Source organism: Lithobates pipiens, unplaced genomic scaffold (genome assembly GCF_037356315.1).
Source record: "Lithobates pipiens isolate NorthernLeopardFrog02 unplaced genomic scaffold, aLitPip1_a1.2 Scaffold_3, whole genome shotgun sequence".
NCBI classification, from domain to species: Eukaryota; Metazoa; Chordata; class Amphibia; order Anura; family Ranidae; genus Lithobates; species Lithobates pipiens.
In genome coordinates, this window is record NW_027507790.1 from 137,260,779 (window position 1) to 137,282,894 (window position 22,116).

Genomic DNA, 22,116 nt, shown 5'->3' on the forward strand with positions numbered 1-22,116 from the left:
ACCTTGGTCAGATTTTTTGAACTTTGTTGAGAAGATTTACAACAACTTCTTCAGTGGGTAAAAAGACAATAAAATGGTTAAATGTATGAATAGAAACAGGCTTGGGGGAGTAGAGATACCTTATATGATGAAAAGTATGTGGCCACCCACAACATTATTGAGTTTAGGTATACAAAGCCAGGTCCATAAAGGCATGATTTGATGAGGGTAATGGGGAGGAACTTGTATGCCCTGCACCCAAAGACCTTTGGAATGAATTGAAGTGCCAAGTGAAACACAGGATTTGTCATTGGCATGAGTAGATAACTAAATAAAATGCTCTTTTAAATGATTGGGCACCAATTGCTACAGAAATGCTCCAAAGTCTTGTGGATGCCTCCCCAGCAGGGCTGGACTGGGACAAAAATTTGGCCCTGGACTTCATCCAGACCAGCCCACTTTAAATTTTGCAAACAAGCACAAAAACAGTATATAAAACTATACGTAATTGTGCAAAAAAACATAAGTAGCATAACATAAGGCGTCCTCACTAACCTCTTTTATTATTTCACTTATTCTCCTCTGTATTTTTCTCACATCACTGGGTGAAGTTGAGGGGCAAGTCGCGCAGCCATTACTTTGTCACTGAAACCGGCCCACTGAGCCATCGGCCCACCGGGAAACTCCCTGTAGTCCCAATGGCCAGTACATGCCTGCTCCCCAGAGGAGTGAAGGCTGATATAGATCCAATAAAAGAGCCACCTCCATATCTACTGTATGCTCATGTTATTGAAATGGTGTGTTGGTTAGGTGTCGACAAACTTTTAATGTAGATGATATAGCAGAATTCAAATAGTTGCTTAAAGTTTTTAGAATTTTACTGTTATTTTCAGTGTCTATAGATCACTTTACTATACATTTCCAGCAAAACCTAAAGTACAAAAGTGTAGGGTCAATAATTTCACCTTCTATTTCCAAGTAGTTTTCTCAAGCACATTACACATGCACAATCTCCTTTAGATCTACCAATGAGTATGTACTGTAGTGCAAAGCCTGTTGATTGTATACAAATTGATTAGATGCCATGGGTAGGTCTTTTTATTACATACTTTTGTCAAGTCTAAAATAGATTTTACAGTCAGATTGTAATGTGTATGATAACAAGGAAAGGGAAGACTAGAAATGAAGCCTGCAAAGTGCATAGGGTTTAGTACAAACAAAAATGTACTTTCCTGGAGAAGGAAGCTTTTTAAATATTTAAAAACATAATTCCTTGCATCATTGCATACAATTTATAAGCAGCACCTTAGGTAAATAAACTTCTTCTAAACAGTTGGACCTAAACAAGAAATTAGTAAAAAAGTGGATATTGAAAAATGGTACCATATTTCATAATCTGGAATTAATAACATCTTGGTGAGCTGATCATTATGCTACAAGTTTTTTTTTATTTTTTTTTACTTTTTACCAAAAAGCCATATTCCAGATTTTAAGAGTATTGGTAAGAAGTGGATGAAGATTGGTTTTATTCTTACACCACCTAAATCCTTGATGAGTGATTACATATAGGGGTTAGCAATTTGAAGCTCAGATGGTTTAGTAAGGAGATTATACACTCTCGCTATTTTATCCCATATCCAAAGGCATATGTGAGATAGCAGAGCTGCCAAGTAATAAAAGTTGCAACCAAGTAGAGCCAATCCGACACAATCCAAAGCATTTTGCAATCGAGTCCATATGAGCTTTGGCCTTTTACCTTTCCGGATAAAGGAGTGAAGCAGGCTGTTGTGCAACTTAAAACATTTAAGCCTTATCAAAGGTATTGCTTGCTATAAAATATGAAGAATTTTAGAAAGAATGTTCAGTTTTTTTTATAAAATCTTTATTTAATAAAGCAAATTGGATCAACAAGGACATTACAGTATAAAAATTGAAAAACTTTCAAGGTTCATAGTTGTAAATAAAGAATTATGATACATCCAATTTCTTTTCTTGAACTTGACATTTTCAACACAATCAGAAAAAAATCACTTGGCAGGGAGATAGGGCAATGAGACAAAAAGGATAGTGGGACAGTGGGTTTGAAGGTCAGTAGCTGAGGGGAATAGGTAGGGAAGAAAAATGGATTGGAAAGGAAGAGTTAACATCAGATCAAATTAAAGTATTGTACACTTGTACATTTTGTGTGCTATGTCCCTCATGTTGACATTGGCATCCTAGGAGGTAAAGTCATGTTGGCCAAATGTTTTTAAAATGTTTTGTACTGTTCCTTACTGAGGTGCACCCATCTCCCTGCTTCCAGGGAATCACTGGTGGATTTTCCCAACTCCATATTCTATGAGTTGGCATATGAAGTCCATTAGGTTTCATTTTTTGGCATGTGGAGGAATGTGTCACCGTGATCACAACCACTCCAGCAAGTGTCATGAATAGCTGGAACAATTAAGACTGAGTTGGTTGGTACCATTTGGTCAAGAGTTGTAACAGGATTTTTGCCTTCTGGGAATCTAAAAAAGTAAGGTCTAGTTCTAATACCCATTCTGTGAAAAAATGCAGTTTTTTCATTGTCTGAGTGAAGGATGTTTATCTTAATAAGTAATGCAGCCTATCACTTATGGTATTTTTAAAATAATATCAACATCATGTATGCATGTATTCATTAAACAGTAAATATACACCATATTGTCAAAAGTATTGGGATGCCTTACACGCACATGAACTTTAATGACATCCCAGTCTTAGTCCGTAGGGTTCAATATTGAGTTAGCCCACCCTTTGCAGCTTTAACAGCTTCAACTCTTCTGGGAAGGCTGTCCACAAGGTTTACAAGTGTGTCTATGGGAATGGTATACCATTCTTCCAGAAGCACACTTGTGAGGTCAGGCACTGATGTTGAACGAGAAGGCCCTGCTCACAGTTTCCACTCTAATTCATCCTAAAAGTGTTTTATCGGGTTGAGGTCAGGACTCTGTCCAGGCAAGTCAAGTCCTCCACCACAAACTTTCTTTTTTCTTTTTTCTTTATGGACCTTGCTTTGTGCACTGGTATGCAGTCATGCTGGAACAGGTAGGGGCCATACCCAAACTGTTCCCACAAAGTTGGGAGCATGAAATTGTCCAAAATGCCTTAGTATGGTGTTGCCGTAAGAGTTCCCTTCGCTGGAACTAAGGGGCCAGGCTCAACCCCTGAAAAACAACCCCACACCATAATCCCCCCCTTCACCAAATTATTTGGACCAGTGCACAAAACAAGGTCCATAAAGACATGGATGAGTGATTTGGGGTGAAGGAACTTGACTGATCTGAACAGATTCCTGACATCCTTTGGGATGAATTAGAGAGGAGACTGCAAGCCAGGCCTTCTCGTCCAACATCAGTGCCTGACCTCACAAATGCACTTCTGTAAGAATGGTAAAACTTTCCAATAGACACACTCCTAAACCGTGTATAGCCTTCCCAGAGAGTTGAAGCTGTTAAAGCTGCAAAGGGTGGGCAAACTCAATATTGAACCCTACGGACTAAGACTGGGGTGCCTTTAAAGTTAATGTGTGTAAAGACAGGTGCCCCAATACTTTTGACAATAAACTGTACTTATAAATGTCCCTAGCCTGGGTAGTTAGGGTGATATAAAAGTGTGACGGATTGTTCAATGTATTACAAAGACCCTGTCATGTTCCTTAAAAATGCAAATCTCAGGTCCCTACAATACAAGAGGTATTATGCTTGCTTCTCTGGAGGCCTGTGTCTCCAACCTTTGCAGCACCGCAGTCTCTGTGAGAATAATTAACATTTGACATTTCTAAGAATGTTCAATGCCTGTGTCCCTTGCCAAATGCTGTAGCCCCATCATCTGACACCTACATTGATGATGACTCCTGAGGGAGGTCCCCAAGCTTGATCAGAGAGAAGACAGGGGATATAGTTTGCTGGAAAAGTGAGTATAAAAGCACCTCTTTTATTGGATTTTAAGGAAACAGGGTCAGTTTAGGTACCTGATGAAGGTCTAGCTTTGCTCAAAATTTTGTGCAGTTTTCCATTTTTGATGACAGATTAAATGGTATAATCCAGGAATGGCTGTGGTGTAGTTACACATTTGTTTGGGCTGACATTGTGAAATTTAGACCAGTTAGACCTCCTGAGCACCTGGTGAACTGCCACTAATTACTTACAGAACATTGTAACTAACCATATTGTTTATATTGCAATTTCCAAGGTAAATGGACGCACTAAGACATATTATTTTAGAGTCTCTAAACTTGGCATAGCTCCCAACTGTCTTTCACTTGGAGGGACGACTATCCCTCTTTTGGAACCAAATCTTTCTGTCCTGCCTCAGTTGTCACTCTTTTTTTTGTCTGAAGTATAAACCTCTATAAAAAAGTGTACTATTTACCTGCCAAAAGGGTTATACTAAACTAAGCCTCTCATCCAACCTGTGAACTATTGTAAGTTTTATTTTGAAAAAGACACTAAAAATTTAAAGTAGCAATTTGAACGAAATGGGGATAAACCAGTCAATTTGTGCATGTTATTTATTCATGATACATAAAATAGGGGTGTAGAGGAGATGTGCCCCTTTCTATATATTTTGTGCTAAATGTTGTCCCTCTTTCTCTTTTCAAGAAGTTAGGAGTTATGTCATGGCAAACACCAAACAGGTCCCACTTTTACCTTTACACTCCAAAACCTCACAATTCATACATTAACATGAAAGCATACCCTCTTTGGCCAACAGTGAGACATCAAGTAGGTGAGTTGCCTTCACGTTTACAGAAATACCGAAAAGGTGAACTAACACCATATTACCTCCATACCTTCCCCCCATGTTCTCACTGTACCTACCTCCGGCAATGCTAAGCTGTCTGTGTCTATGCAGCCGGTCCAGAAATGTAAAATCCCCACTTTTCCCCCTCTTCTCTGTCTGTGACAGACCAGAGCGATTCTGATTGTTCAGAGTCCATCCTGGATGCACTGCACAGAGAAGAGGGTGAAAAGCAAGGATTTCAAATCCCTAGACCTCTGGACTGGCTGCACAGTGGGGACCAGAGGGTAGGGCAAGGTGCACAGTGTTAGTTCACCTTTACATTTTTTTTTCTGTAAAGGTGAACAAACACTTTAAGAGCAGGGCATCATTTACATAATAGAACAGCCCAGAGTTCTGAGATCCTAGGGCACTCCAAAGATAACTAAAGGAATGTACAAATCACATCTAGGCGCCTGCATTAAACTCATGCTACCAGGTTACTAGCTTGTCTTTTGTTCAGGTTTACTTTAAATTTATTGGAGCTGCTTTGTAAAATATCTAGCCATTGTTCCTTCTTTTCATCATATTGGTTTAGGATTTATTGCAATTCTGTTTCATCATAATTTTTTTTTGCCTGTGATTTAGAACAGCTCTACCGTATGTTTTATGATTGTGTATTGCAGCCCTGCAAAAAAAAAACATAAAAAATAATGACATGCTGGTAAAAAAAGGAGAGCAGCATAGTTTGCTACCTGCAGCAGTGCAGTTTAACTTGAGCACTTTGCTGTGGCTACAATATAATGTGGCATACCTAAGCTTCCTAATGTTCTGTGATATATAGTCAGATGGATACATATTTTGTAATGTGGCTTGTCCATAAAAGCTCAAACTTTATACGCCATTATATTTCATTACTAAAAAGCTGACTAATGAAGTAGAGAGTAAACTACTGACAAAAGCAAATGAAGCACTGCAGCTAGCTGCTTCTTTTCTTTTGTAAAAATAATTAGCTACTCGGGGACTTTTGCAAATTCTGTAAAGGAAACCCGTGTGATCCTGGCCTTTTAATAATAACGAATCAGTCCTTGTCTTTTATTAATGTATTCCTTTTTTTAAAGGCTGCAACATTTGTGGCAGTTTTATACATTTATTCTACTTGCATTTTCTCATGATTATTTTACTGGGAGTTTATTGGCTGTTTGAATTTCATAAATGAAATGTTAGTTTGCAATTCTGGCTTATTTTGTTATCGGAGGATACCGTTTTTTATTTCTAGACATCCGTGCGGATATCTTGTGAATTTTAGAAAACCTTTTTTGGCTAATCCCACAGGCTGACCCCTGGAAGAAATCCTTATTAGACTTTGTTACTGCTCATTATGCAGCATTAGCTGAGCAGATCAATGTGTACAGGCTTTTCCAGGAGAGGAGGGGTTAATTAGTGCTAGCAAGCAATTACTGGGATGTTATGATACTCTAAAATAGCTATGTGAATCCTCTGTGTATCTTTTTTCTTATTTGATGGCAGACCCCTCAACACTTGGCTCATGAAAATAGGTAAAACTGAATCACTTGGGTGGAGGTGTTTCCAGGCAATTATGATGAATATTTCCAAACCTGTTCAGTTACTAACATTTGCACAGTGAATTCATTGCATAATATAACAGTATACTGTATGTAGTATGCTAGCCAGAGGACTTAAGGCAGACCTAGGCCTAGGCAATCTTTGAACAGAATAAAACAAGTCACTTGTTAATGACACAACTCTTACAAAAACATTCTGCAGTTTCTCATTTTGCCTAGGCCTATTTTTTTATTCATTCTACTGTGCCACATGGGTAGAAGGCATAGTAGTGGAGGTGTAACCTATCACTATTTTTAGACCCCAATTTTGACACTATTGGTTTGAGTTACTAAAGGCAAATAGGCTGTTCACTTGCAAGGGAATTTCTACTTTGCAAGGGGATTTCTCCTTAGCTTAGTGAATGTGGTGAATTGCAAAGAATACCCAATGAAAATGAAAATGAAAAAAAAAAAAATTGTTTTTCTGAGTGAATGATAAAAGTAAGCAGAGCTTTACTTCATTTACTGCCTGGCAAAATTAACATAATATCTTACTTTAGTAAGTAAATTTCTAACCAGTAACCAGATTCAGGATACACTGTACATCGAGTTATTTAATGTCCTAGCAGAAACCTGAAAGGGTACACGAATGAAGGATGCCTATGTACTGTCACATGGTCGACATGCTCTGCCACTGATCAGAATTTTATTTATATTTTACTTTTTTTTATATTTTGACCAAATGGTTTATTACATTCAACCACGTTAATGAATCCCTGTTGGAAGACTAACATTATATCGGTATAGGTCAACTTTAAGTAGGATTCCAAAAGATAAGGATATATTGTTGCCTGTGTCCCCTTCAGCAAGATTTAGCCTGTTTGTCCTAGTGATAATTATTACTAGAACATAAAGTGATGGGAAATCCAATATTTTACAGTACAGTTATCAAAAGAACAAGACAGTTATTACCAGAGCAAGAGTAGAAATTTTCCAGGGTTAAAAACTGCTCTGGTAACATCAATCTAATACAAGGGTCTCCAAACCTTCTAAACAAAGGGCCAGTTTATTGTTGTTCAGACTTTAGGGGGGCCAAACTCTGGCCAGTGGCAGTGGAAATTTTCCAAGCATCAGTGGGCATAAACATCACCATATTTGGTATTAGGGGAAGGAATAGTGCCTCATCATTGGTATTGTTAGGAAGACTAATGCCCTATTACTGGTGCCAGGGGAAAAAAGGATGCCCTGCTGTTGGGTGTCAGTTGGACAAAAAGTGTCTCATAACAGTGAAAGGAATAGTGCCCCAAAGGCTGGATAAGTGCAAGCAAAGGGCTATTTCCAGCCAAAGGGGTGCAGTTTGGAGACCACTGGTCTAAGAAAAGAAATGCCCCAAATTTCATAGACATTTCTATACACCTGCAGGGCTTTACCAATACCTACTCTAGTCAACATCAAAAATAAAGTTTTGGCTATACAAATGCTTTACCTTTATTTTCTTTCAGCTTTGATATGGTGAGCTTTATGTAACATGAATTGGTTTTAGCCTTCCTACAGAAAATCTTTAAAATGTACATTTGAGCTGAGAAGAAGCAGTAAACTGCTGTTTACATGAAATAGTACTTTAAGGTTCATGCATGTCTTTTATAGTATACTTTCTTAAAGAGTACCCCAGGAGCTAAGAAATATGATATGGGCAATGATTCTGACCTGTCTCTGTGGTGAAAAGCCTAACTAAACTTTTAGGGGCCAAGTAACAACATGCCAGCCCACTGCAATGCATTGGTGTGTTGTGCTGGGCATTACCATTCCAATGCATTCCAATGCATCTCCACAAAATGCTGTAGGTGTGATTTTTTAGCCTATTCCAAAAATTAGCTTTTTTTAACGCAACACATTAACACTTGACACAACTGGCTGGCATGGTGTATATTTGTCCTTGGTGTTCCACAAAAGAGAAAAGACCAGAGCTGATGACTAAGGAATATACTATAGTTGCTCTCTGCATATCAGAGTTCACAGGTAGTCCAGGGACATTCCATAATAAGTCTGATAAGATGCTTTGGGCCTAGAGAGTACTACAATTTGAAGTTCAAGTTTAATACTTTTGTTCAGTTAGCAGCTTAACTTAAAACAGCTTCTCTTCTTTTATGGTAGATATTGATGATTACCTGTATTTCCATTTTCTTTTTCTTTAAAAATGTCTTCTACAGAAAGCAATGCTTTATTTAAAAGTAAGGAAAAAAACAAAGCACTTAATTAAAAGTTCAGCTTTTCATGACATGCTAAGTGATTTAAATTTATTCCAATTCCACATGTTGCTTAGAAGGTAACACCTCTAAATTTACACTGAGTAATTGCTGGGAATAGAGCCCAAAACTCAGCTTGTCTCATTCATATTACGTCTTAGGAAGAGTTAGTTGTTGGGAATTAGTCAAAATATAATTACAGTTTTCATGGCAATGAATCAGAAAACTATATATGTTTAAAGAAGTTCTCTAGGCAAACGCAACATTAGATATGATATCTGAATACCTATGTGCAAAGTGTTTGCTTTTTTTTGCTTTTGGATACCCTAGTTATCAGAAAAAAATGTAAATTTGATACAATGTTTGGCGTGTAACGGCTCTAGGCTGTTTTCAAAAACAACAGCTTGCCTGTATGTGCCATGGAATCAGCTAGTCATTACAGACAATGTGATTCAAACCCAGCAGTGAACCTCCTACATGCTGCTGATTTCTAATCTTATGGGCTGCTGGGAATTGATTTTTAGCTCCTAGTCAATCACTTCTGCAGCTCAAAAGGTACCAATGTTATTGCATAGTGTAGCAAATCAATAGCTTATTTGAAAACAATGTGTTATTATTTTGCCCCATTTTGGGTTGTTCCATAGCAGAAAATTACAGGATGAAAATGAAAAGCCTATCAAAATAACAAAAACATTTACAAAATAACAGAACCAACTCATCCTACAGTGGCCAGCATCATCTGGCCCATTTCCTCTGAGCCCAGGTAATCCTGGACCCACCTCAACTTGTGACTGGACAGTGAAAGGAGTATCAACACATTGAAAATCTTATTCTGCCGTCCTCTCTTATCTGTATACTTTTTTGTCAGCAAATGAAACATCTGATTCCTTGTACTACCAATTTTACACTACTGTATCCTCTGCAGTATTTTTTTTATTTCTTACAGTAAAACCCCAACATATATCTCTTGTAAATTTGGGCCTTGCCTTGCATTAACTATGGTTTTTTAATTTACATAATAAAACCCCTGCCTGTTCTCTTTTTCTCTATTGCATTTTGGGCAATTTTCTGTCACTGAAAATGTCCTGCTATTGGTCAGTTTTAGCCTGCTGTAATATCTGTGGTCCCTTAATTCTTAATGACAGTTTAAAATAAGTTGGCCATCAGTTTTGCATTAGGGAAAGCACGCATTGCTTCTAAAGCTGCCTGAGAAAATCTTTTTTTTTAACTAAAATTAATCAGATTGGGGTATGCTGCTGTATGTAAGCCAAACTAATTTAAAAAGTGAAACAAGAAAATTAATTCTGTTAAAAAATATGTATGCTGCCAGTGTATGCTGCTGGGACTGTCTGTGAAAACCGTACCGTTGTGTAACCTCACATTGAAATTTAAGGCATCACCATGCATGTTATTTAAAGCCCCATGTCTTATGCTATAGTATGCCCATTAGCTCTAATAATGGTTTGAATTTACAAACAAGATTCACCTCATAGATGTCAAGGTGATTCACCATTAAGTTCAAATTTGGCAAATTTCAATCGGGAAGCATCAAAGCCTTGGCTCATTAAACCTGGGAAAATTTGACCATCCCTACTTAAGACTGTTGAGAACTGAAGACATGATAATTTTCTAAGTAGGTGCTTAGATTTAGCTTTCTGGCATGACAGTGAAATCCTAAACTATAATCTGTATAATTTAAAATAATAAGTAATCGCCTTGGATAGCATTTATGTAATCTACTCAAAAGTGACAATATTGGTGCTTCAGCAACAAGTATGAAGTACCTCCAATCATATGGCGGTGTGCACTTTAGGTCAATGGTTGTACACTCCTTGGTGCACCTACCTCTCTCCCTCTCATGCCAGTAATCCCTTGACAGAACGTTAAACTATAAATGTGTTTTTAATAAGAAACCCTACATCTGGCAAAAAAAAAAAGGCACAAATGTATTGCATTTCAATGGTAATTTCTGGCCAGACAACAGGGATGAGCAGAGGGTTTGGTTTTTCAAGTATCAATTCAGATTTAACACCATGAGCAAAGAAACCAAATACCTTTTTTTGTGCTGAAGAGCTGGATTGTAATATAGTTTTGTTGCTGCCTAAGTGAGTTTAGCAGAACACGTTATTCCCTTTGAACTATTAGATATATTTAGATTGGAAAACAAAATGATACGGCACTGATTCATGCCCAAAGACTTCAATTTACTTAAGCAAGTTATTAAAACCTGAGTCCAAGTAATTTACCTCTGAACTATTTATGAAGATGCGCTGAAGCAACCAGAAAATTATCATTGGCTTTGTCTCAACAGTAATGACATAATTACGTTTATTTGCATGATATTAAATAGAAGAAAATTAAGGCTGAGGCTCAGCTAAGTAGCCAATTGCTTTTTTGTACTCAGAGAACACTAAGAATGAAATGCTTTCAGTTTTAGGATTGTTCTTGTATCTCTGTATTCCAGGCTGTTTCTACAATAGGTAAAATGACAGCCCAATCAATGGAGCCATGGAATCACAGAGAAGGCCGGGGGGATGGCCTGGAAGTTTTATTCCAATGCAGAAAAACAAACCAGCCTCTGAGGGCAACAGGTGTATATTTAAAAATGGTGCATCAGCAGAATACTGTTACAGTGTGGGCATTCTTATACAAATTGTGGGCCACACCAGACGTATTATTCCGTAGACTTGCACATAATGTTAAAGCTGAATTCCAGGCACATATAATAAATATAAAATGTTGCAACTCTGTATTTATACTTATACAGCAGCACTCATACTGGGAGAATGAGAGACAGTACTGGGAACCAATAAGAGAATGCGGAATTCAAATATATTTCAAAGCAACATGCTGGTAAAAGGTCAGAGCAAAGTAAAAACTTGGATGACCTAATCAGTCTGCTGCTTGTCTTTCACTGTCCAGTCAGAAGTCACACATTGTGTTCCTAATTCAGTGTTGGCCATGGTCCCCAACATTCCCTAGTGTGGACCTGTATCAAAAAGATAAAAGGCCTATTCACACCAGGTGCATTGGGCTGCACTGAAAAGCCTAGTCGAGAGCAGTCCCAATACATGGACAAGGCAAATTGTCTCATGTTCTGTTTTTTTTGTTTACACCCCTGTTCTGGAAAAAAAGTAAGACATGCACCATAGTGTGTTGCAATGCACTACACCACATCACAATGCACTGCGGTGAATAAACATAATGGGATGGGATGTCATTTTGTGACATTCCAATAAACTTGAAAAGAAAAAAGTAAGCAGTGTGATGCACTGTAATCCAGACATTGACACTGTGTACTCCACAGGGCACACCAGCGGCAGTTTTACAACATGACTGCTGGTGTGAATAGACCTTAGTTTTTTTTACTTTTACTATTTTTCCCCTGTTCTAGCATGTACTGTTTACCTTTTAAAAGGGATTTATTTTTAAACATTTCAACATGTCATACATTTTTCCACTAGACCTTAAACAACTTCGTTATGAGCATGACAAGCATTCACTGACATACTTGTAAGCAGCTGAAATCTTTTCAAAGCATGGTATCTCTATGGTCCATTGACTCAGCTCCCACTACAGAGTTTTGGTTAATCTTTGAGCAGAGGAATGCTTTTCAAAGTATATTACATCCCGGGTAAATTATCCTTACATGTTAACTGGATAAATATGAAATCAAAGTGCAGCAATTTCTAAATTAGTACCATTTAATTCACATATCAGATGTCAAGTGTGAATCCTTATTGGTTGATACATTTACTTTGAATTACTTAGTCTCTTTTCCATATTAGGTAAAGAATATGTAGGAATGTCTTCATATACAAAGAACTGCCTTAACTGTTTGACCCTTTTTAAATATCTTTCACTAATAAAATTATATATTATAAAACGGGCATAATACACCCATCCATCCTTAGGAAAGGATGTATAAGAACTAAAAACAATAGATCACATACAATGTACAGATATTAGGTGACAATCTTGTTTTTCCTATAATGGGTAATATTTATACAGATAAATATGTGCCATTGATTAGAAAGAAGTTGAATGTCTTTGAGTGAAATATTTCATCAGTATTAAAGGTCCAATCAATAATGTAGCTTTGGTCACAATTGCAAGCACAGCCACATAGCATCTATAGCAATATATGCAAAGTAAAACACTAATGAACTTCTACTATTTGATGAAAACACCAAGGTGATGTTTCAAGTGCAACTAAGATTAAAGTGATTCTAAAGGCTCAGATTTTAATAATAAACATGTTATACTTACCTGCTCTCTGCAATGGTTTTGCACAGAGTGGCACCAAACCTCCTCTTCCGGGGTCCACCGCCAGTGCTTTTGGCTCCTTGTTTTCTGTATCTACCTCCATAGCAAGTGCTTGCTATGGGGTCAGATATGCAGGCTCAATCGGGTTCAAAATAGGGTGGGCTTGGGGTGCAGAGAATGCGAAAGAGTCCACCCAGGTGTGTTACAATAGTAAATGAATATTCACTAATTGTAATGCTGAATCTCCTCCCGGCCAATCATGAAGCAGGTCTTAAAGACCCATCATCCGATTGGCTGGAAGGACAGGAAATCCTATTAGATGCCTAGGAGAAGGAGAGGAGAAACATGGAGGAGGCCACTGTGATGGAGTAGAGGATGCAGGGGCCACTGCCAGCTGCCCGATGCCTGCCACCTAGATGGGCTAAGTGCCGGACTGACCAGCAGACAGAGGGCAGGCTGGGGAGGTGCCACCAGCCAGCTTCCGGGGTTTGCCACCCCACCCCGAAAAAAAAACACCAGCTGCCACTGATTGTAAACATGAAAGCTCCATTTGCATTGGGACAATATATTTGCAAAGATCTAGAGAAGTATCCTAACCTTTATTCTGAGTCCTTTCTACAGGAAGTAGACAGGCCTGGAATTGATACAGTCCAGGGTGATGATACTCACATTTGCAGACACAGAAAGATATCGCCTTTTGCAAGGTCAGGCTATCTACAATAGAATACATGGGTTCAGTGACTTACTTTGTTTTTCCACTGTATCAAAGTTATTTGAAACATGGGCTTTGACTGAGCTAACCACTTAGATATGCTACTAAGTAGCTCTCTTTGAATGTTATCAGGCTTCTTGAAAATTCAATTCTTTAGGAGAAGCTTGGGAAATGACCAGCACATCTCAACAGGTTAGCCATGCATGCAAATACCCAAGCCTGTGAGGAGAGTGAATTTAATTCTGCTCTCAAGGAAAACTGGATGGAAGTACAAATCTGCTGATGTTTCACGGTATGAATGAGCGGAATCCTCGCTAAACTGCTGGACAAAAGCAGCTGTCTGATGTTAACACTATACGAGCTTGTACAGCAGCATATTTAAACACGATCTTCTGGATCACATTTCCTCTAAGTAGCTGAAACAAATTAAAAGAATATTGCCTGTATGCCTTGGAATCAGTCAATGCTCCCTGTCATTTCTGCTGGCTAATTAGCGGGAGTTTACCAGTGATTTCAAGGTTACAAATGTAAAAATTGGCTGCTAATAAATGAGGGAATGTTAATGTTCCAGCTCTAGACTCGGGGGGATTACAGTATTGATGGAGCAAAAAGAAATAAATAAATTGCAGAGAGGAAATCATTTCTCCCGACAGGGTTTGCAGAGTGGAATTATTGTTGTAGAAAGATGTGCCTAGCATTTAGTGCTCTATCTACCTGACAAGTGAAAAATACATGCTCCATTTACTAAGAAATCTGCAAGGTAAGATAAGCAACTTTATAGTTTTCATCTCCAAGTGCACGTTTCTGGTGTTTTTGTAAACAGAAATGTAATCTGTTATTGTCTCTAAGACAATGCTCCCGGATAAAGGTAAGTATTGCACACAGGATGATGATGTAATGATGAACGCTATGTGCAATCAGTTGTATAACTGCCCAGGAAAGTGAAAAATATCCATTGCTACTGATGAGAGTTCTTTTGTCAATTTGCAAATTGGATCTTTTACATTTTGGTAAAAAGATAGAAATATCAGTCATTATTTAACATATTATAAGGCTTTTTCAATGAAAGCAAATAGCAATGATGGGTGTCAAAGTACAATAACCCATAGATACCAATTAGATTGGTTAACTGTACATGGATCAGCTACGAGATCATTTTCACTAGGCCTATTATGGATTACTATACATAATTATCACTACTTGTGGTACTTTATTGAATAGGATGCATGCTCTGTTATGGCCACTTTCTCCAGTCTTTGTCAGGTAAGACTTCCCTTCTTAGAGCATTAGAACCACATTAAGAATGCATACTTGCTGGCTCAGCCACATTATTGAGCCTACATTTTCCACAGTTAGTTACTTGTATTTCTTTATTTGGTTTGGGTAGAAAAGAACACCCCATTCCCCCTTCACAGTATTCAGAGCATTTTGGGTTGAATCCAGCCTTCCAGATCTGATTTCCTCATCTCTACTCAGCAGATGTCATAAACTTGTATCTGAAAGCTAGCTTTCAATGACTTTAGGTTTGCAATAAGCTCTTGAACGTGTCAGGTGCTAGATATGCTTAAAGGGAATATTCATTATAGTGAGATGGGTCCTTCAACAGGCTAGATTTTGAAGGACTATAGAAGAATAGATGAATAGTATTCCCTAGTCATAAAAGTTGTCCATAAATAAAGTAATATAATGAAGAGATATTAGGGAGCATATACTGATAAAGCTGCCAGCAAATCCATCCACATATATTGACAATTGGCAGCAATATTCTCTGTGAATGTGTTGTTCTTAATTATTTTTACCGATAAATGTTTTTTTAGCAACAAATGTTGCACTGATGAAAAACTGGTTTTGCAGTGATAACTGAGTGATCAAACACACCCTTCAAACTCCTCCTCCACTCTGAGCAGAGAGCCATGACTGTCAGTTGATTACTGAGAGACTGAGCCACATGCCATTCCAGATCCTGGACTGGATAAGTGACGTCAGCCGACAGCAGGCTTTAGTCCGCTGTCGGCTGAAAATGATATGCAAAACGAATTGCACTCCTGTGACCTACAGGAGAGGTATAGCCAAAATAGCTTTTTGCTATACTTTTCTTTTAAATAGGGGCTTCCCCCTCATCATAAAAATTACAATAAAGGCAACTTCAAAAAATGTTTGATAATTGCAATTTACAAACAGATACTATAATTAATTTAATACTTTTTATTATTTCCATTATTTTCATGGAGGGCATTTTTACTAAGTAGATGAATCCATCTCCCCTTACTTCTGGAACTTAGCCTAGAATTCTGGGTCTGCCTCTTGAAACATTTAATAGAATGTTCCCAGGGAGTAGCTGTAAGGCTAGGGTGATATTGCCAGTGCTTTAAAACAATTAGTGCATGGAAAAACTGTAATTATAAGTAAAAACAAAAGATGTTATATAGCTAGTTAAAGTAATAATAACGATTTCATGATTTCATATATGCTGCTATGACTTTTGGTGAAAGGGGGAAAGATCCACTCAGATTAGGCATTTGTTGGACGACCAACACAGCCACATCATTTATTCAACGGAGTTCTGTGAATGACCTAATTACATGTACTGGTAGCCTTTTTGGCTGACAGCTTGTAGTTCTTAATGAACTACCAGGGTGCTGTTAAGTGCTCTAGGTCAGTGTTTCTCAACTCCAGTCCTGAAGGCGCCCCAACAGCTCATATTTTCAGGTTTTCCGTTATTTTGCACAGGTGATTTGATCAGTTTCACTGCCTTAGTAATTACTACAGCTGTTTCATTTGAGGGAAATCCTGAAAACATGACCTGTTGGGGTGCCTTGAGGACTGGAGTTGAGAAACACTGCTCTAGGTAAGTCATTGATTCTTCCTGTTATTGTGTAACTGCCTGTCCATATGAGGTATGAGCAGACAGCGTACACTGACAGTCTGCAGGAGCCTTGTATTGCATCCACGATCATCTGATAATGGGTGCAATGCTTTCTAGGCTCCTACAAAAAAAAACATTTTTTACCTGCAAACAAATATGTAATTATTATTTTATTTAAAGGTGAACTTATCCTTTAAATGCTAAATCTTAAAAAAATATATACTAAAAAATCAATACAATACAACACACAATGCTATCATATTATAGTTGCAGGCGAGCTATGAAAGCAGTCCCCAATAACAGCATTGCCTTTCTTAAAGCACAGTTTTTTTAGTGCTCATATGGGGGTATTTGTTTGGAGATATCTACCTCCTGGATAGTAGGTGGTGGTATCATCTCCAAACTAAGTTGGTTTTCTTCTCTTTCCAGGTGGACTGGATTTCCACATTTCATACTCGCCCAGAAACAGTTGTAGATGCACAGGGAACCTAAAAGCTGTGTCTATAAGGTCCAGTGTGACCTATGTGTACTAAAATGCTATAGTTTTAAATATAAGGAACTTTGTTTATAAATAGGGTGTATTGCTCAACGTGGAAGCATGGCAAATTCCTTATATATGCATCTTATACTGTATATACTTCAGCTAGGCAATCTCAGGATCAAAAGAATATGTCAATCACTCTGTGAATAGTACAATGCAATCTGTAGGTGTACAAGAACCATATTATAATAAAACATAAAGTTGAAAAGGCATAAAATGATACATTAATGGCTTCCATTATATGTGGAGTTTTTTCCATCAAAGCAGAAGTCATGCTTCCACGTTATAGTATGTCATGTGTGCTAGTCTTGTGTTATTTGGAAGCCCAAATACCAAGCTTTTTTTATTTACTATGATGTATAACAGTAAACAGTAGATCTTTCCTCCCCCTTAATCTACACTCAGTATGAAGCTTTCATTACAGCCTTGCTGCTTTTTGCAGAAATAACATAGAGATATTGCAGTTTTTGATTTTCATTTTGTTGTATTTTCAGCTAATGGATTTGATATTGCTCATAATTTACAGTGTTTTATCAGGCTGCAATAGAAGTAATGTTTAACTACATTTACAAAGGAATCAATAAAAAGGACAATGTCACTCAGGGCAAACTAGAAATTAGTTTCTACATCACCTAGAGCAAAGAAGGAGTTACCACTTTTAAATCTTTTTCAAGAACATGTAAAGGTATTTTGAGTGAAGCTCAATCCTTCTTTGATTCTAACAATACCCCCTAGAGCCAATGAATGCATTAAAGTATTTTTCCTGCATTTTTGTTAAGGCATGTATTGAATAATTGTCTTTTTTTTCACAACTCATAGCGACAAATGATCTTAGAAAATCAAAATGTAATCTAGGATTTCAATAAAAGGTATTAGGCAAACCTTCTACAAAAAAATTTTCATTGAAGCAAGGAATTTTACTTGATAATAAGTTATTGTAAAATATATTGACTACCGTATATGTTCTGGACTCTTCAAGCGGTCTGTTGAGCCAGAACCTCCACATTCCACTTGTGAAGTAATAACTCATAAGATGGGGAGGACTGCTCAGAGAAGATGGATAAAAAGCCCTGACCACCCCGGATGCTTTTTATATATGAATGTTACTAAAAAGGAAAGTCTTTAATCCCATTGATAGCAAAGTGCAGAACAATGCGTTCAGCAACTCACAGCGACCCATTTAGAAAACATCCAAAAATGTACTTTGTCAAAAATTGTTATTTGTTGTGAACGTTACTATTGCCCATCACTACTATTTGCTGTTATGAAATAAATCTATTAGATAGGCCTCTGAAACCACTGCACACATTGATGAGATGCTACTGGCTCAAGCATATTTTTAGTCTGGGTTCACATCTGTTCACGTTCACTTTCACCTCTTATTTAGCCAATTTTAACGTGGTCTGTTTTTTAACTGTGTATTTTATATTATTCTATTGGAAATCACTGCACAAGAAAATACATAAAAATTATGAAATGCTTAATTTATTATGGCATGCAGATATGAATGTCCTCATTGGAATCAATGTATTTTTATGACACTTTTTTTTCTTCTTTTCCCTGCAAGGTAAAGTCATAATGTGCTTGTATGCATTGCATACTAGCACATTATGTGAAACTTACTTTAAATAAAGCTGTCCAGGGCCAAGATGTCAGCACTGCAGGGGCTCCCATCGTCACTTGTTTTGCTTCTGGGTTTGGGTGCTCCGACTCTGTGACTGTCCAGAGCTGCAATGACATCATTGCATGCACATGGGAGCCGCTGTTCACGACATAGGATTCTCAAGGAATGGCACAGGTGGCCAATCCTTCAGAGCACATGTGCCAGTGATTTCAATAGCTGCATGTAATGTAAATATCTCCTAAACGTGCACTGTTTAGGCGATATTTATACTACCTATAGGTAAGCCTTATTATAGGCTTAGCTATAGGTAAAAGTAAGTAAAGGAAGTTTACTTCCTCTTTAAAGTACTTTTAACATTTTAGTGTTTGCGTCAAACACCTAACACTGCTGTAGTTACCTAACGTACATTTAGTTAATTTAGTACCAAGGCAATATTTAGTTAATATGGCATATAATCCATCAGTAGAATTAATATAATCATGTATGAGGATTGCCCAGGGAATGTACATTAGATTAAAGGGCACTGGTACATAACATCACTAAATTAATGTGGCTACAAACCTTTAAGAAGAGATTAATTAAGGATAAAAATCAATTTCACTTTAAATTAATTTCCCACTATCAATTCTTCTATTTTATTAATGGAATCCATCTAACTAGCGAAAAAGCTTTTTTTCCCTAATAATAATATGTCAAATATTTCTATTATGCACATATCATATTTAATTAAAACATAAACTTCAATATCATATAGATGTATTTATTTTGTTTACTTTTATATTTTAAGCAATCATTATGAAAAATATCAGCACCTGCTTCAAAAGGACCAGTCAAAACTGGAATAATCAGGATATAATATTAGGATTTAATTAGGATGCCTAGTCTTACATTATTATAATTATGAAATGTTGCTTATAGAAGATTTAAGTTTGCGCTACTATTTAGCTTTACATGTTTTTTTTTTTCTGAGTATCTGAGTGTTTGTAGAGAATTCCGATTGGACAAAGTGCCACGCATGCTCAGATCAAATTCCTAGACCAAAGCTATTGGCTACTAGCCTGAACGTAGTCCCATCGTAATGAAATAACGTCATCACGTTCTGAACGTTTGGATTATCCGACAACTTTGTCCGACCGTGTGTATGCAACACAAGTTTCGGACAAAATCCGACGGATTTTGTTGTCGGAATGTCCGACCGTGTGTACTAAGGGCTAAGGGGTAGATCTAAAATGAATGGAAGCTCTGCTGATTTTTTCATCCAATCATGTGCAAGCTAAAATTCTTGCATGTCCCCCTCGGATCTATAGCGGCTTTACTTCCAAGTGCACTTTCAGTGCAAAGTGGATTTTCCTTTATTAAATAATGCCCTGTGTGTCTTTTTAGACATACTATTTTAGTGTACATACCTCAAAACTGTAAAAAGCTATAGGGTTATCTCAGATACAGAAAATCCTGTTATTGCCGTCTGCAACCTCTGCATCCCTTTCACAGGGATAGAGTCCATAGACAAAGGTCAAAAAAGCTATAGTTTGTAAATTTAGTGACTAGGTGCTGCCTCTAACCTTGCTAGTCTATGTGTGTCTTATGAAAATCAAATATGGCCATGGTCACCATCTACCCATTTTCCCATTGCGTATCAGCCTGGAAAATAATGAATAATTTTGCACAACTCCAGATTGACATGTATATCATGTCCATATCATCAGATTGCAGAGTGTGTGTTCAACTTAATGTAAGGCGTGTTTTATGTTGTGACTGTAATATGCTCTGAGTTTTCCACAAAAAACAATGTTTATCTTCTGATGGAACACAGGTAGTTTTTAATTATAGCCTGCCTGCAGCTCATTCCAGCTCCAGTTTCAGCCAGAGGTTTCAGACCACTTTACATATCAACCCTAAATAGTCAAGTGTGTACACCAGATCCTTTTGGTTTAGGAAATACATTATATGGCTTACTTGGCTAATGCCCTTAGTGACCTCTTAAGTACTAGCAAAACAAAACAAAAAGTAAATGTCATTTGTAACCAAGTTGCCTAAAGCAAGCAGAGGTGGAATCTGGCCTTCCTAAATCGTAGGTACAATACTGTGTTATTATAATGTGATTTTCTGCCACTTTTCTTTCAAAACTTTCTGCACAATTAGAATTTCTGCTTGCAAACATTCGACTGTACACAAGCTTTACGCTGAAGAGAGCTCCCTAATAGCAGTTCCCATGTGTAAATTCTTGTTAATAAAACAAACCACTCTAAATTAAAAGAGAAATTAGGGTAATTAATCATGAAATTATTTGCTAGCAGGCATTTGTATAATTGAAGTTTAATAGGATACTCTTATTGTACTATGTGAGATAGTCACGTTAGAATGAATTTAGGTAATATTTTGTTACACATGAAGCAACTGCAGTAGACAGAAGAGGGAGAATAATTTATATGCAGTATGCTTAATACTTACATTTAAAACACACACATATATATATATATATATATATATATATATATATATATATATATATAAAATTCACAGGTCTACAACTTCATACACTTCTTAAATGTACGTATGGGAAGGGTTATACATAAGCATTGGTTGTGTATTTGCTTGTGTATAAGAGCATGTGAGGCATATCGACCTTGCTGCAACACTTTGAAAATACCACTGTGTTTATAGAAAGATTTGCTATGGTTCACCAACAATGGGCACACAATATCTGCTAGGTGAAGTTTGCTTTACATGTAGCCAGCTCTTGGCTACAAAGAAAGTAGAGCATAAGAGAGGTATAGTAAATCTGGTACTTCTATATAGCATTTATATGTGATTAAAGTCCTTGACAGCTTGTGAAATATTGTGTAGTAGTTCTGCTGTTTGACCCTGAATGATAACCTCTGGAGCTTGCTAAGCCTAACCACAGGGCTCTTCTTTTATTGGGTAATGTCAGCACATGTCTGCTCAACAGAAAAAAAAAACTATAATTTATGGACTTATAGCACTTTGAGAAAAGGCTGTTTTTTGTGGGATTCTGCAGACAGTATATTCCTTGATCCTGACACTGAATTATGTAGTAAATCCGGGTGAGAGATCATTCTATATATGATGGAACTGCATTGGGGGAAAATGATTTTAGTTCATTATTTTCAATTTACATTCTCCAATGAAGAAGAACATTTATGTAGTTGCCACTTTGAAACATATGTCAAGATAAAATAAAAAACAAAAAAACATAATTAGTACACCCCTGTCATACATGCCCATTTACCCATTTTATCGCTTTAAACACAAGAACAGACAAATGTAGTAACTATTGATGTAGGGCTGAGAGCAGATGGACATAGGTGGTTAGGGATCTATAAGATGGAATTGGCAGTAATGAGAGAACATTTACGGTAGGCATTCCAAATATTATCCACCAAGATGGATTCTTGGGCATATGTATGGTAGATATGTGGGCTACCTCTGCTGCTTAATAACATTTAAACAAGTTGGGGAATGCCAATCCTCAATTTCTTCTATACATGGATTTCCTGTAGATTTAGATGATTTTGTGAATCCGTAAGGGACATTGTGCTATTTTGCATCACCTTAA

The 22,116-nt window shown here is 37.2% G+C and overlaps 1 protein-coding gene across 5 annotated transcripts in view; it reads left to right on the plus strand.

The window, feature by feature from the left end:
* The window catches only part of EFNA5 (ephrin A5), a 566,034-nt gene that overhangs the window by 366,898 nt on the left and 177,020 nt on the right, over positions 1-22,116 (plus strand). The window lies entirely within an intron of this gene.